Genomic DNA, 17,631 nt, shown 5'->3' with positions numbered 1-17,631 from the left:
CTACCTACAGGAACAGTATTTGTCTCCCCATATCTGCAATAATTTAGTTAGAATAATTCTCTGTTAGAAATTGGTCTTAGCTGTTTCTAAAGAAGCACTCTTAATATTACTATGCACACGAGCAGATCAGCCATTTTATGCCCTCTTATTGACCCTTCCCAGCAAAATTTCATTATTCTGTTGCAGATGACTTCAGTTCCCACTCTCCCCCTGGAGCTCATCTGTCCTACGCTTTAGACTACCAGATTTGCAACTGTATTAAATGGAAATTTAACCACAGAGACTGTCTAAAAAAGGCTATCATGATGAGCAGTACCCACTCAAATGAAAATCCACTTTCTCACAAAAATAAAATAAAATAAAATAAAATAAAATAAAATAAAATAAAATAAAATAAAATAAAATAAAATAAAATAAAATAAAATAAGTTAGCATTAACTAGCATTTCCATAAGTTTTTGATGAAAAACTTAGGGGTATTTTCAATCAGTTTCATTGATTACTTGAATATGACTTTTTCCCATTAAATTCTGTTGGTATATCTTTAGACCTAAAACTGAATATTAAAGATAAAACATGCCTGGTACACAGTAAAAATGAATATCTCCTTTGTAAAAATATGATCCCAAATCTACCAGGAACTAAATCTGGATAGTTTGGTATCATTTTCTAACATAGGTCATTGGAAATCCATCATCACTTAAAACGTTTGACATGTAGATGTCAAAGTACTGCATTACTGTCCTTCAGGCCACCTAAAAGAACTTGCTTTCACAGTGACAATGAATTTATTCTATTAGAAAATGAGAGTGTTAATGTATAAAATTTGAAAGTTTAGAAGAACGTACTTCTACAGGAGCTTGGAATAGCCATAGGACTTACTGCTAAAGAAAATAAAAATGAGTACCACTCATACTTGGAAAGCTAAATGCCAAATCCAATTTTCAATTTCATTTCCTATTAACAGTTGATAACACAGCAATGATCACGTTTTTGTGCACTGGGTGCAATTTCAATCCAGACAAAGTCTGAAGTTTTCCTTTCACCACTTACGTAATAAATAAATCCCTATGGCAGAAGCTGAGCAAGAGGAAATACATTTCTGCTGCGATAGTAGATAAACTGCTGAAAGAGGAGGAGGAAGAGTTACCTAAATGGAATTCATCAACTATAGTAATTTTGAGTGCTCAAGCAGATAGTTTGAGACCCAGATCAAGAACAAAAATTCTTGAAGATGTGAGTAGAAGACAAAAAAATCATTACCACAGTTTATTCCTATAGTACGTTGTGTTTTTTTTTTTTTTTAAATTAATAGATGCCTTATTATAAATGAAAATATTGAGCAATCACCTAAGAAATTCATATCAAATTAAGAGTTCCCATTTGGACTGAATGGCACTGATTGCACTTCCCTGTGAATATACTTTATCCAGACACATGCAAAGACATATAAAATAAATCCTGTATAGTTTATGAGGAACCAGTTTGAGGAACAGTTCAACAAAAGCCAGGTCACAGTAAAAATTTGTAACTGCAAAAATGCATGGCATGCCAGTGCAAAAGATCCTAGCTTTGTACAAACATATAGCACCATGAAGAGAGACAAAATTATCTACATAATTTAAAAAGCAAATTGCATTCTAACTTTTAAATCCTCCCTTAAGTGATTAAAATATATAAGTGGTAAACAGACTGATCTGAACAGAAAAAAGGTTATTAACAGAACTCTGCTGATTTACTCATAATATCTCAAATATTTTCACCTGCTTTATATATATACACCTGCTCTATAATACATATTTAGTATAAATATGTATTATTTTGCAGGATGATATTATTAAATAAGATTGGCATTGATAGCTCTCTATATAGCAAGTTATTAAAGGTGAACTATAGTGACAGGTTTTGTTAAGATTGACTGTCATTATAAACTGGCTTCATTCAGTTGATTAAAACTGTCTGAATCTGACTTCTCTACATTTCTCCATATTTTTTCTGCTTCAGGTTTTTTTTTTTTTTTTCAAAGAATTTAAGCAGGACTCTTGAACGTGTACACTTCATCTACCCACTCCCAGAAAAAAAAAAAAATCATTTAAATGAGTCCATATAGGAGTTGTGTTTTTTGGTTTTGTCTTAATTATCATTTCTAAAACAAGGAACACTGACATCACCTCACTTACATAGATTTTGTGCAACTTACACTATATCTGTAAGAACTTGTATGAATATACAGAGCTACATCATACAGTCAATGACAAAGGTGGGAACAAATTGAAAAAAAAGACTTGTCAGCCACATTTACAAGTCCAACTATCTTTCTGAAAATTTGCATTAACACCTTGTCAGAAATGTAACATTGAAATAACTTGAAAAAAAAGTCTTCCCTGCAGAAAAGACTGTTTGTGTTATTTACAGATATCAAAGGAAGTTAAAGAAGAAATCAAATCATAGAATTTAATTCATTTGTAAGTGTTGGTTTTCCATCTTTTTGCACACTATATGATTCAGTGTAATTCCATACAAATTTTTTGCAATATGCTGACAGTCAAAACATGCATAATAACAGGCACCTGTACAAAACTCTACATGCAGAATTAATTTAAAATATGCAAAATTTGCAAAAATATGCAAAATTTGGGATTTAAGCAAAAAGTATCAGACACTCTATAAATGTTATAGAACACAGATTCTGCTCATGGTTCTGCAACCTATCCTTGGGCCAACTAAGTCTTTTATAATGCAAGTTTAAAGAGCAGTAAAAGATGTTATGCATTTGTGTAAACAAACTCAGATTAGGTGGTAGGACTCCAGTTCACAGATAGACATCTATTTGTCAATTACCCCGAGGACATTTATGCAAAACCCTGATGGTTTACACAAGTGGTACCAGTGAAAATAATTACTTTCTTGCATGAGTAATGGAGCAGGATTTAGCCTGTGCAGCCATATTACTAGTTTTGTTTTTTGTTGTTGTTGTTTGTTTGTTTGTTTTTAAGAGGAAGTAGAGGACCCCACAAATAGTGCTCTAGTGACTTCACTCTGTGGATCAGTACATCAAAGGTTGATACTTTAGAGTTATTTAGACCATTTGGTTGATGACAGAAATATTCGGTAGAACTCCAGGACAAGGGCTCAAGTTTAGAATTAGATCCCACATTACAACTGTTTTTGCAAAGAATGATGGAAAATGCATATGGAGCTGCACACTTTGGTGACCAGAAAATGGGGCATTTACAGGGAAATAAAACAGTAACAAAACCTGAGCCCAAATGTACTGACATCTATTAAAAAACAAACAATAACAACAAAAAAAATCACAAAAACAAACAAAAAAAACAGAACCTATGACATTCTTAATGTGCTGAACATCCATTTAAAATGAATTATGCATGTTCATGCTAGCAATAAAAGAAATCACTCAGAGGTTAATCATTTAAGAGCAGACATCACTGGATTGCTATGAGTCTTATGCCTCTGATAGTCCACATGATAAGGTAAAAAGCCAACTTGTCTGCTAAAACACTCAATCAATTTTTCCCCATCTGTGTTATATATAAAAAAGAAATAATATTGCTTCTGAAGCAGAACATTTGCAAACATTTTCTTGCATATAGCTCAAGGTCTGAATGCAAAAGTATAGATAAGGAAGAGTCTAGCAGATATATAACTTGGAGACCAGAGTCCAATCCCCTGAAAATCTGAAGTTAACTGAAAAATCAATTATGTTTTCATGTAGAGATTTTGGGAAATATCATCTGATATTCATTTGCCTCTTAAGCTACGTTTAAAATTACTATCTGTCTCCCTTTACCTTGGTTTAAGGGCAGGGGACAGATAAGTGGAAAAATCTGTATTTTGTTTTTCAAGTCCATGAAGACTTTAGGAGTCTGCTCATGTACCCTAGTTATAGGGATGCGATAACTAGAGAAATGAGAAGAGGATATTAATATTACCTTCCACACCAGCAGAAACTTGCAACTCCTGAAAAACAGGAAGCAGAGCCCTATCCTTAATAACAGCAACTTCAATAAAGCACATACTGGGCATTTACTGAAAACTTCTGATATGCATGAATACTCATGACAATTCAGCTCTCCTGCTGTCTGACATCTATTTTGCCTGAGGGAGACATTGCTAGATGCAAAACACATTTTTTCAGACCTTTATGTTAGAGAGAATGGTAGAGCTTGTTCAGACCTGTGCCCTTCTCCACCAGAATGTCTCTACAAACACCAGTCGGACAGAAAAAAATGAGAGCATATAGCATATATTGTTACCATTTGATAGATGTACACTGGTTTAAAACTAATGGGTGTGTGGTCTCATGAAATTTCCAGTTGGCAAGAACCCAAGCTGTAGAAAGCCACGACCACAACAAGTGCTAAGTAGTATCATTCTCAGCATAAGACAAAAGGCTAGGGAGACTGCAAACCCTTCAGGCTACGGCAGATATGTAGTAGCTGAGCAGCACAGTCAAGAGCACATTTGTTATCAGTATATCCACATTTCAATTACTTAAAAAGGGAGCTTGTATTTTTTCTCATGCAAAGCCTTATTTGCAGTTTTGCTTTCAGTGTTGTACATGCTACATACTTCCCGTAAAACCCCTTGTAGGATTTTCAGGATACCCTACTGATGCAGTCCTACTGGAGGTGGCTTCTAAAAGGCCAAGCTAGCACAAACATTACTGTACAAAACCTCCCTAGGAGCTCAGTGTTCAGATGCAGTGAACTCATAAGAAAAGGAAGTGAAGATTAGAGAGAAGATCTAACCCTGAGTTCAAAATCAGATCTGGAATGGTCTAATGCATGATATTAAGAAATTGCTATGACCCCAGGTTTTAGGAGTGGGAGGCTGATTCCACTACAAGCAGAATGATAAAGTCAGAAAGAGGCAAATGAAATGACTGACCACTGTGCATGAGGTGGCCTTGTGCACCTGTAGCTGCAGTTGCCATTGTACAAGAAACTTTAGAAATATATAAAAGAGACAGATATGTTGGAAAGTAAGACATTAGAGTTTGTTGTCACAGAACAAGTATTAATTCTAACTGAATGACAGGTGTGGAGACAGCATTGCCACTTACCTACCAGGGTCATTTAGCCATTAATATGCCTTTATTTTTATGCTTGAAATAAGTTTTTGATAAAATTAAGTATAGCCTTGGTACTGAATAGCTCTTTCCATGAAAAAATATGCATTTTGCTCACAAGGACTGTTTGCTAGCAATAAGTTTTTTCCTGCAATAGAACACCTTGTAAGTAAAGTGAACAAATAATGTCCACATCCAAGTCCCTTCAACAAGAACTAACCCTAAATACAAACAGACTGAAAATAAGGTACATTAGTATCACTAAGTTTTCCAGGCTGGCTGTTGACACTTGAAGAGAAGTTTCTACCCACTTAGTGACAGGGTGCCTACAGCATGACAAATAGAGAAGTGTAAAAAGTCCAGTGTACTCCCTTATTGGACAGATATGGTGTGGCAGATCAGGTAGATTATAATTTCCTATAACACTGAATACTTTTATCATCCACATGGATCACGCATAAATCTGAAATTACCCTCTTTATAGGGTAGAAATTAAATCACCTAACTACTTTAAAACAAAAGGTAATAGTGACCTCACAAAATGCGTTGGAATTATAGCAAATGTCTTTATAAATACATACTCAAAACAGATTTGCTACTTTACATCAGAGATGCATTTCGTCCAACTTTAATGAGAAATGTCTTGAATTGCATCCTATCTGAATAGAGCTATGACATGAAAACCAAGGATCACAGAAAAAGCCCATTCCTAAATAGAGGCAGACTGTAATAGATATGTTTTGATCTTTGTAAAGCTAATATCTGAAATTAAAAAAAAAAAAAAAAAAAAGTGAAGAAAAATTGTGGAATAATAACAGCAAATGAAAGATGGTCGCTATTGCTTGTACAAAGCTAAATGATTATTTTAAGAGAATTGTTAAGCAAGCCTCCTGAAGCTCAAAAAAAAAAAAAAAAAGCATATTAAACTTCTTATGTCATCAGGGTTATTTGTTCTTTCTTTTTAAACATGACACTGAGTTAAGAAAAAAAAAATCAAGTAAAAATAAAAGATGTTTTATCTTTGGTCACTGTCCCAGATGGAAAACAACTAGTCAGCAGACTGATTATATGAATGGTTCATACAAGAAAAAAGATGGTTTAATCAGATTTTATTTTAAGTTCTTTACTACTGTTTTTAGACATGAACAATTCTACTCAAAACTAGTTCTGAATTTTGAAACATAGGAAAAGATTGTTGTTCTTTTTCAAATGAATCTATAACACATAAGCTGATTGACAGCTACAAACAACAAAAGAATAGGTACGTTACTATATCTGAGGTGAGAGGGATCAACGTAGAAAGATGGGAGTAAATGCTTGTGGTGGTTTTACTCTGGGCAGCTGAGCTCCACCACAGGTGCTCTCTCACTCCTCTTCCTCAAAGGGAAAGAGGAAGAGAATACGATGCAAAGGGCTCAAAGGTTAAGATAAGGATGGGGGTTCACTCAACAATTATCATCACAGTCAAAAGAGACTGAGCATAGGGAAATTAATATCATTTATTACATATTACAAACTAGACCAGTGAGAAACTAAAAACAAACTAAAACCACCCCTGCTCCTCCATGGGCTCCTCTCCACAGGCTGCAGCTCCAGCCCAGGGCCTGCTCCTGCAGGGGCTCTCCATGGGCTGCAGCCTCCTCCAGGCCACAGCCACCTGCTCCACCAGGGGCTCCTCCATGGGCTGCAGCATGGAGATCTGCTCCATGTGGGACCCATGGGCTGCAGGGGGACAGCCTGCTCCACCAGGGGCCTCTCCATAGGCGAACTGCTGCTGCGTGTCTGGGGGCACCTCTTACTGCACTGACCTGGGGGGCTGCAGGGCTGCTTCTCACTCCATAGCTGGGAGAGTGCTCCAGCTGCTGTGGCTCAGTTTTTTTCCCTCCCTTTTCTTCAGTCTGCTCTCCCTGAGGCCCAATCAACATCTCACACTGGCTCAGCTCTGGCCAGCAGCAGGTCCCTTTGGAGCCAGCTGAAACCAGCCCTTATCTAACAAGGGGCAGCTGCTGGGCTCTGCTCACAGAAGTCACCCCTGCAGCCCCCCACTACCAAAACCTTGCCATGTAAACCCAGTACAATGATGTATTATGGAAGCTAGTCTGGATCTCAGGTTTAATGAGGCAGCAAATAGTCTTGTGTCCTTCCCAAATAACTCATGTAGGTACCACAAGCATCTCATTACTTCTGCACAAGTTCCTAATGATCAACCCATCATTTAGAAACAAACAAAAAAAAAATGGTTTTCCAGGAGAGCTACGCTAAGGCCATAGGTAACAACATTATACAAAAAAAAAAAAAAAAAAAAAAAAAAAAAAATGTTTTTTATAGAATCATAAAACTGTTTGGTTTGGAAGGGACCTTAAAACCTATCTAGTTCTAACCTCTCTGCCATGAGTAGGAACACCTCCCACTAGACCAGGTTGCCTCAAAGCCCCATCCAGCCTGGCCTTAAACACCTCCAGGGATGGGGCATCCACAGTTTCTCTGGGCAACCTGTACAAGTGCCTCACCACCCTCTGAGTGAGACATTTCTTCCTTATTTAATCTATCCTCACTCTTTTAGTTTAAAGCCATTACTCCTTGTCCTGTCACTCCACTCCCTGACAAAGAATCCCACCCCGGCTTTCCTGTAGGCCCCCATTAGGTACTGGAAGGCTGCTGTAAAGTCTCACAAGAGCCTTCTCTTCTCTGGGCTGAACAACCCCAACTCCCTCAGCCTGTCTTCATAGAAGTACTCCATCATCTTCATTGCCTTCCTCTGGGCTCACTCTAACTGAGTATGTGTCCTTCTTGTGCTGGGGGTCCCAAAGCTGAATGTAGCACTTCAGGTAGGGTCTCATAGAGCAAAGTCAAGAGGAACAATCACCTCTCAACCAGCTGGCCACACTTCCTTTGATGCGGTTTAGTGAGATTTTTAGTTAGTTTATCAAGATTGATGGTGTTATAGTTACAAGCTGCAATAGGGAATATCTGAGATCTGAAGTATAGCCCCTACTTTAAATAAGGGCAGCAAAAGAACACTGGAAAAACATGTGATAGCATAGTTTGTGCAATGAAAGTGGGATAACTGCCTGCCTAGTAGCTCAACAACAAATAAAGTTTTAAGTATTTTGTTTGTTTTCAACCCATGATACCACCACCCACAAGCAAGTCTAGATGTATTTCCTAGGCTGCACAGGGTAGCTCATCCTAAAACACAATAAGCTGTATTCGTTTTGAGCTATGACAACTGTCTTTGAGGCAGAGGCACAAGAATAGTTACAGCAGCATTTCCCACCTTTGGAAGTTGATGGGCTGCTACTTCAAATGGATTCAATTTATTTGTCAGAATAGGATATATATATATATATATATATATATTTAACATTGTTTGGGAAATTGTAACCTGATATTTTATCACCTCTGCCAGATGTTGTCTGTCACAGATTCATCCTATATTTTGGACTGATAAAAGAAAAATACTAGAGCAGATTTGTAAAATTAATGGTAATCTCAGTAACCCAACTGCTACTCCTGTATTAGAAGAATATAGAGAGAATATAGGGAGAGGGGACTGTTGGAGTGGGAAATGCAGGAAAATAAGAAGCTGAAAATTAGAATTCCTATCTTACAGTTTTTTGGATGTGAGGGCTATCTGGCTGCGACATGTCACCCCACTGATCGCCAGGGTTGATTCAGCTGATCTGGCTGGCTAGGCGGGTGTCCCCTTCCTTCCTCACTGCTCCATGTGCTCCAAAGCTCCATGCTCGGTCGAATAGGACGACCTTCCCCAATGGAGGTGTACCGTTCATCGGTCAAGGGTATACGGTAGCTGCGCTCCCCTGCTAGAACCTCCAAACAAACAAGCTGTGATTCTTGTAAAAGTGTTCAATGCTATTCTTTAAAAAATAAAAAAATAAATAAACAAAAATCCACTGAAATTTGCATAAAGATAACACTGTTTATTGACATAATGTATAAAATCACACTACATTTCTAAAACATAGTTTCTTGCTGCTTTGCACACTTATCTAGAAACCTCACAAAGAATGCTGAAAATAGTTTCAATATTATTTCTCAATACCTTGTGTTTATATACTTTTTTTTTTTTAATTTAAAACTTCCAAATTCTGAGTTTACTATACATTAGCACTTCCATTTCAAGAAAGTGTGCAAATTACATTCCCGTGCTTAGTCCCCATTGTGATCTAAGTATCCAGTTACAACTCAGCAGTCATCAGCTTTCCAGCTCCAGGTAACAGAGTTGGAAGAATTTTGCTTTAGGTGACTTAGTGATCCTCAGACTTTGGGTACACAAGCCCAACTTTCAATACATTTATATTTATGGTGTATTTCCAATTTAGTTGTATTAAACCACTTACAGATAATCCTCAACACCTATGACATTTGTTTATACCCATAAATTAGCTTGAAGAAATGTCATGTTACTAGGAGAGCTCTTATCATACCAAAAAAAAATATGGTCAAATGATTCTCCCATATGCACTCACAGGATTTTGTTTGCTTCCTTGTATCATATTGCCCTATCTGAATAGCTGATTCTCAGCTAAACAAATAGCAACATCGTCCTTTGTTGAGAGCCTGGTGTATAAAGGATGCTATACAGATAATCAAGGCCTGAAGTGTCGAAATGTCTCTTCCATAAGAGATTAACGATAATGGAGAGTTTTTTCTTTGTTTTAAAGAGCATGCACTTGTTATATAAAGCAGTGATGCAGTTAAAGAAAGAAAGCTTAAAAAAAGCAGATTTAAGTTTTTGCTTTTACAGTAGCGGACTGAAAGAAATAATATGTAAATACATTTGAGAACACCTGTGCTCCTCACTTCCATCCAGTAATAGACCTTGTGTACTGGCTGAAACAGGCATCCCAGTATGTGTAATAGGTGATAAAATACATCTTCTAAAGCACAATGTTAAAGTTTCAGACATGATCCTCAGAAACATGTCCTAATATCTTTTTCTTTTTTTTTTTTTTTTTTTTTTTGAGAAGACCATTACCTTTACTTTGGTTAGCTTTAAAATTACTTTAAAAACAGTAGTGTTTTTCAAAAGTAGAATAATCTTTGAATCAGCGAAGAGCAGCACTTGACCACTGACCCCTGAATTTTGAGTGGTATTTGTCAAGCTCTGTTTTTTTTTGCTGCATATCACAAATGAGCAGTACAGATGTCAATGAGCATAATTATTGACAAGGGCAATTTCTGTCTCTGTTCCAGGACACGTGTCTCTAAGTGGCTAGTTGCCATTATCACAGCACAGCTGAGGATCTTCTGTTGCCACTTACACTACGCAGCAATCAGCTGCATGACCAGCACACACAGCTGTAAATAGGTGAAGCGTGGATAGCACACAACAAGGAGAGAAACATTAGGACTCTCAGTGGGATGCTGTACTCACATCAGCCTCTCAAATCATCTTACTTTTATACTCTGAGGTTGTTACCCACCTCTCCTCCCATCCAGAAGAGGGACATTGCCTTGAATAAAATGATTACTTCCAGTCACCAATAAGATCTACATGGAAAGACCTTAGCTGCATTCAACCATGTGCAAATGAGTATCCTGCAATGTCTAGTTGCAAGTGCACCTGGAAATAGTCCTTAAAGTCAGGGAGCCTATTTACAGAAATGCAGTAGGGTACAAAACCATTTACAGGGATCGTCTCTTCACATTTTTGTCTCTTTGCTGTTTAGCCACAAAGCATTCCAGTTTAGGTGAGGCAATCCTGTCAAAGTGATGTATATATTACAGGAGAGTTCACCCATTAGAAAAATACATAAATGAGGCATCCTGATTAGTGAGAGCAAAGAATCAATGACTTCTATTTGTCTACTAGCTTTTAAGATGCATTTGTTTGGCCTTTTTTTCAGAAGCATGTTAAATTCAACAAGATTTTCTGCCAGGAAACTGGACACAAAGCTGTAATGCTGATGTAGGGCTGGACAAGTCCAGCCAGCAGCAGTAGGGAACTGCAAATTATTCCACTGAAGCTTTGAAGCAAAAGTGAAGTTACGGGTAAGAGGACATGGGGCACCATGACCCCAGTTATCCATTTGCCAGGACAAAACCAAGTAGGATGCAACTTTCTGAGAACACCTCATGATAGATTCACCTCCTGGTCACATTAGTAGAGTTTTACTATTTATTTCTGTGGGACCTATTAGGTCAATACAGAGCATTTTGAATAATTCTTTCCTTCCTGGATAAAGGAACATTTATCTCAGTAAGAACCTCTGAATCTAGTTTTAAAACAAGGCCTTTCAAAGGAACATGTATTTGGAGTTCAAAAAACAATTCTCTACTTCTGTGCACAAGAGTTTAAAAGAAAGTGGTGGTTAAAAGAAAGTGTTAAAACTTTTATGAAGCTTTCTTCTGTTTCGTGCTTTTGTTTTATCTGTCTTTTCAGCAAACGTATTGTCCTCCTCACCCCATTTCCTTTTCAGACTGTTTTGAAGATTTTGATTACACCATGACATGATTTGTCAAATATATAAAAAAAAACTACTTCAGAGCACAAATGAAACAAGCTTAATATCTAATTTACACTTCTAACTGTTTGATTGAAAAGATTTACTAAGTTATTTTACATACCCCTTATTTTCTAACCTGAGAAACCAAACTGTTGAATCATAGGAATAGTGTTCTTATATTAAGGAAACTGGTTTTTTTTTTTTTTTTTTTTTTTAAAATAAATACTTGAAAAACAGAGCAAACCTTTACATGAGCTTATTACTGCTTTTTCTGAAGCTTTTGGTCAACTGTAACATTCCACGTCTTATTACAGTAAGATTTCACAACTTTGTTGAAAACAAGCAGTTCCTGTGGGTTTATTTTTTTTTTTTTAAACTCACTAGCCATAGGCCATAAGAGAGGGAAAAATATTTTCCAACTACAAGATAATGTGGGAACAAGTGAGATTCATATTTCAGTTTAATCTTTTAAACGATTCCTCTTTAGTATGCATATTTTGTTCCTACATAAATAATGGAGTTTTCAGCTGTGTTCAGTATCCAAAGTCCTTTAGATGCAAAATTATAAGTTCGTTGTAAGTTCTGTACTTAATTAACAAGTGCTTAAAAAAGCTGAATTACTATTAGAAACTTGCACTGAAGATCAAAGGAAAGGATATACATAACCAACGTCATTTAAATCAGCTCTGGATCCACTTAAGTCTAGGACTCAGAGCTGTGGATATGGAGAAAAACTTGCCTGAAACTGGTTATAAATCAAGTTGTGTTACTAGTGCTTGACTGTAGGTATGTCACACATTCTTATTTATTGTTCTGGTCTCATAACATCTCAAACCAAAATCAGAATTACAGTAATGACTGACCATGCTGCCATGGCAGGTAGATATATTGCTGCACAGAGATATAATACAGCCTCAAACATCTTGCCAGCCTACATATTCTGCTTTAAGGCAGGCACTTTTTTTTTCTTCTAAACACACATATAAAGAAGAGTGAAGGCAAATTATTAGAATATTCAGCAGAAAACATTGCAAAGAGGCAATTCATTTACATAAGAGCAGAGAGAACAGCAAAAGCTTTGGAGTGGGACAGCCATAACAAGTATGGAAAGGTAATAGTATGAGATGGAAAGAGGAGAGTTAAACTATAAAATACCTCATGCATATTAGAAAAGAGGAAACTCTTCTTTTGGTGTTTGGCTGTCAGTGAAATCAAAAACTCAAATCTGTATAACCTATACTAAGATGGGCCTTTTTTTTTTTTTTACTGGCTTTGTTGACAGGTGTAGCAGATCCAAATCTTTCCTTACAAAAAAGTTGAGAAGAGTTTTACAGCCATGCTCTCCTCATTCTCCCTTTTTACTTTGTCACTTTTTTTCTTCCCTTTGTTCAGTTAGTGCAGAATAGTACCCATAACTCATATCCCTCCTCAACAGTCAGAAATCTCAAATGATGAAACAACAAGTGTCAGATGCTAAAGTTTTCTACAGATTTGTAGAGGAGTGATGTTCTTTCAAGAGGAGGTCATTCTGTCATATTCTGGACTAAACTAATTATCTGACTTCAATCCATCCTTGAGGATTTCATGCTTTATTATGATGTTTATAGAAGAATCATTTTTTCATTTCCAATGACAGACTGCGTGGTATGTAGTCAATGACTAGACCTGTCATACTTAAATTTCTCATCAGAACTTGCTTTTATTAGACTTTCTACATTAAGCAAGCAGGTCAAAACCTGCCTTCTAGAAAAGATGGCTAGAGATAACCCTACGGAAGATTGTATTTAGTAAGAAGCCAACACTAAAAATGTACATTTCACTACAGATGTAGAAACCAGTTGTTTACCCTGCAAGTATTTCGTAAATTAGGTTTTTAGACTTGGGTACTGTTTCTCAGGCTATAGAGCATGGTCACATGAAGCTTGTGGATGAGCAGCAGCCTGTGAAACAATGACAAAATGTGTTTTTCTCGGTAGATGCATTCCCACATTGCATTATTTTCATATATTCCCATTCTGCATTATTTTACACATGCTGGTAAAACAATGTGAAAAATAAGACTAATAAGGATAGTTTAGGTTACATGTATTGTGTTACAGGTGAAACAAGTGTAATCTGTAAATACAAGATTGAGGAACATGACTGAATAATTGAGAAAATTTTCAACATTATTAATTTATCTGAAGTGAAGCAGACACATTGTGAAATTATAAAAAAAAAAAAAAAAAGAGCAACCTAGTGACAACAATCACATGCAATGTACCTGACCCGGATAGTGTGCTTTGTTAATTCAAAATGAATCATCAGCAAGATAAACTAATGGGAATGTTGTTACAAGCTACTACCTACTATCAGTCCTTGGGTGAAGGTTTCTGACTACATTACAGATATTTCAAACATTTGCAGCTGGAAGGTGAAAAATGCATTCCTATAGTCTGTATAAAGTCAACCACTTTGTTCCTTTCTTGAATGCAGACCCCTCTTTTTGTTTAACCCAGCCCAGCAATTATTTGCCCAGTTCAGAGATTCATGAAAAGTTTCAGAACTATATGTTTCTAGTGAAGACAGTGTCTGTCAAAAAAAAAAAAAATCAAAAAAATCAAATTCTACACCTGCTAATTAATTTATGATAGCATCTATAATAGCCCCTTTACCACTGTATTAGAACAATTTTGAATTGATGAATTGAACTAAAACTGTAACTTTAAGAATATCACTCAATTCCCCCCAGGTAATAATATAGCTTCATAAAATAAATTTTCATCCGTCTCAGACTTTTATAACATGCTTAAACCAAAGTGATAACTACAGTACGAACTACATAAATGTATATAGAGCATATTTTAAAAACTTAGCAAGATGGTCATTACATTTGGGTGTAACTCGGGTAATTCCAAAAGTTACAGTTAAGTACTATGTAGTTTAACCAATGAATTAAATTGGAGAACAATTTGTTACGTCTTAAGAACTCACTTGTAATCTGTCAAGTCTAGGAAGGAACTAATATTGATCACAATCTTAAAATCAATTTTATACTACTCTTACCCTCATGTGGTGGAGCAGTATGTACATCATTCCTGATCTGTACAGATAAAAAATATTTACTGCTGATAAATAACTGATAATCTAAACTGTGATTTAGTTAATGAAAAGTGCTGGGAAGGGGAAAGAAAAAAAGTGTGGTAGAACACTTATAACTGATCAACTTCTATGCGATTTTGCAATATGTATAAGACTGCATAAGTAAGCATTATCATGGGGCTTTTAAAAAGGGTCATAAAAAAAAAGGTGGTTTTGAAAAGGAGAATTAAAAAGTTTTTATTTAGGGGATGGTTGATTTATGCAAGCATTTCAGACACCAATATCACTGAAGATAGAAAGTAAGCAGAGCAAAAAGAAAAGTCATTGGTATATGAAGAAGGAACAGTCACTGTGTGAGAAATCTGAGCTTGGATACTGAAAAATTCTCTTTAAATATGCAGAAGCAAATATTAGTTCACAATGATGACTGTAGTAAAAATAAAGTTTATTAAATCATTTATTTTTTTAATGTCTTAGAAAAACAAATCTATTTTCAATAAGCTTTGAAACAATAGAAGTAACTACGCACATAAAATAGGCTGATCAATAAATGATCAAAAGTTAGGAGCTTTTGAATGTAAGTCATTTACTAGTAATAGGTATTCACAACTGTATCTTTTACATGGTGCTTGTTTGTTATCTGAGGACCCCAGTATCTCAGGAACTACAGTTTTAACTATGATGTTAAATATGAACAATATTCTACCTTAAAAGTTATTTGTAAGTAACATATTACCCTATTAGAAATGGCACGCTTTGGAGCCGGGCTTTCATCACAGGAAACCAAGTACTTCACCCAGAAACCTGAAACAAATGCTTCTTAGGTAGTCTTATAATACAAAACAGATTGGTTTATCTGTTTTCTGAACTATACTGTTTTAACATGTAATAGTTTGACTCTTAGGAAGAAAATAGCAGCAAAATAAGCCTTTGATTTCTTTTAAGAACTGAATTGCACTATATTTGCAGTTCTTCACTGTCCAATCCATCTCAACTGCTTTAATGCTAAAAATGAGTAAATTCCAGTAGAAAAAGAAATTAATCTGTTATAGATGTGTAGTAGTCTATTAATACATCTAAAAGATAAATTCTCCTGTTGAGCTTCTGTATTTCCATACTATTGTTAAAGAGAGGACTATACAGACCGTAAACTGTGTAACTGCAATATTGTACCCTTAATTGCAACAGCAATTTGCAACAAGAACTACCTGCTAAAATAAAGATTGATAAATTTGTTTTCATGCATACAAGTGACAAATGCAATTATTCAGATCCAAAATGGACTATCACTATTGTAACATTTGATCGCAGTGCTTCTTCCTTTTGCAAAGAGTTCATAGTGAAAGGATAGAAACAAGTTAACCATAAAATTTCTGTTTTTATTCAAATGTTATGCCATTAGAATTTGTTATGATGCGTTCTAATGCAAGTTTACCTAACAAATACAAAAGCATATGAAAAAAAAAAACAATGCAACGGAATGCATTAAATCACTGGAGGGTTATTTTATGTTGGTATGAAAAATACAGGCAAGAAAAAAAACACAGATGATAAACAAAACTCAGAAAGAAACGATAAAGGCCATTACACAGTGATGTAGGCTGTGAATCTGACTTCAAATTGGTAGGAGACTTATTCAATTATCACACTGTTCAAAGTGAAGCTAAGAATAGCTGTAGAAAGATAATTACATTCTCATGGTTTAGTGCTGCCATTTGATTATTTGAAATGTCCTTTAGACTTTCAAAACTGTTGCAATATAAGAACAAAAACACTTATCTCATGTTCAAGTCAAAAGAGCTTTTCAAATATTACATGCTGTATAGTTTAAAATTTATGTAACAGTTAGGGATCTTATTGAGCTGGAAAATAGACTTTTTTTTGTCCAATTTGTTCTTCAGTTGTGTAATATAAACCTACTTTAAATCTTATAGTGAGTAAAAAGCAGTTGATTGTTCATAAGTTTCCAGTGGTACAAGTTGACAGTATTATGCAATATACAAAGCCCTGAAAGTTTATTCGAGATTTTAACTGTAAATTCGCACACTTAATTGCAATATTTTCCTGTATTTTGACAACCATATTGTTATATACTTACGTGTGTACATAAATTAGAAAAATGAAATAGGTTTAAGAAAAATAAATGAAGTCCACATATTAGGACAATTACATGCCTGAAGAAAAATAAAGGAACTTCAGCTCCCTTTTCCAAATTGTAAATAAGCATTAATTACATCATTGATATATAGGTAGCATCACATTACAAAATAGGCAAATAGTTTATCAAAGTTGCATGTAAAGGACAAACTCAAAAGTGTAACAGCTACAAGCAGTAGTAAATCTCTTGAAATATTTCATTTGAAAAACAGGTCACTTTGGAGAGGCATCAATTTTGACAAAGCAAAGGTATCTGAGGACCAAGGTGAACTGCCTGGTTACGCCCAACTAGAAAGACCCCAATTGAAAATTTGACCTTTCAGACTAGTAACAGATCTTTCAAGAACTCCATTTCAGAAAAAAAAAAAAAAAAAAAAAAAAAAAAAAAAAAAATCTCTAAATAAAGATGGTTGATATTCAACATCAGTAGCAATTTTAACAAGGACTTAAAAAAAAAAAAAAAAAAAAAAAACAATTTTCTAAACAGCAGGATTGCATTTTCAAATATCTGCAAAGTTATCCTATACAGTTATCTTAAAAACAGGTTTAAAGAATAATTGTCCTCAAATTGTAGAGACAATCCTATAAATAGAGAAAAAATATATACTTTTTTCTAATCAGTTACCTAATTGGATAATTGATAAAAGCCATTAAAAGGTAAATACAATTTAAAAGTATAGCCATTGTTTTCATACAATGGTCAAATCTCAGTGTTATCTTATGTGAGCTTTTAACAACCTTAATTTTAGCTCTAGGAACAAACAATTTTATAAGATGCACTGGAACTTAAAACATATTGTTGAAAGTATTCCAGTCTTTCACTACCTACTCA

At 35.3% G+C, this 17,631-nt stretch overlaps 1 protein-coding gene across 1 annotated transcript in view; it reads right to left on the bottom strand.

The window, feature by feature from the left end:
- Positions 1-17,631, bottom strand: part of LOC137856550 (adenylate cyclase type 10-like) — a 183,030-nt gene that overhangs the window by 108,841 nt on the left and 56,558 nt on the right. The window lies entirely within an intron of this gene.

The sequence above is a fragment of the Anas acuta genome, chromosome 4 (assembly GCF_963932015.1).
Source record: "Anas acuta chromosome 4, bAnaAcu1.1, whole genome shotgun sequence".
Classification (NCBI taxonomy): domain Eukaryota; kingdom Metazoa; phylum Chordata; class Aves; order Anseriformes; family Anatidae; genus Anas; species Anas acuta.
This window is presented reverse-complemented; position numbering and strand designations above follow the sequence as displayed.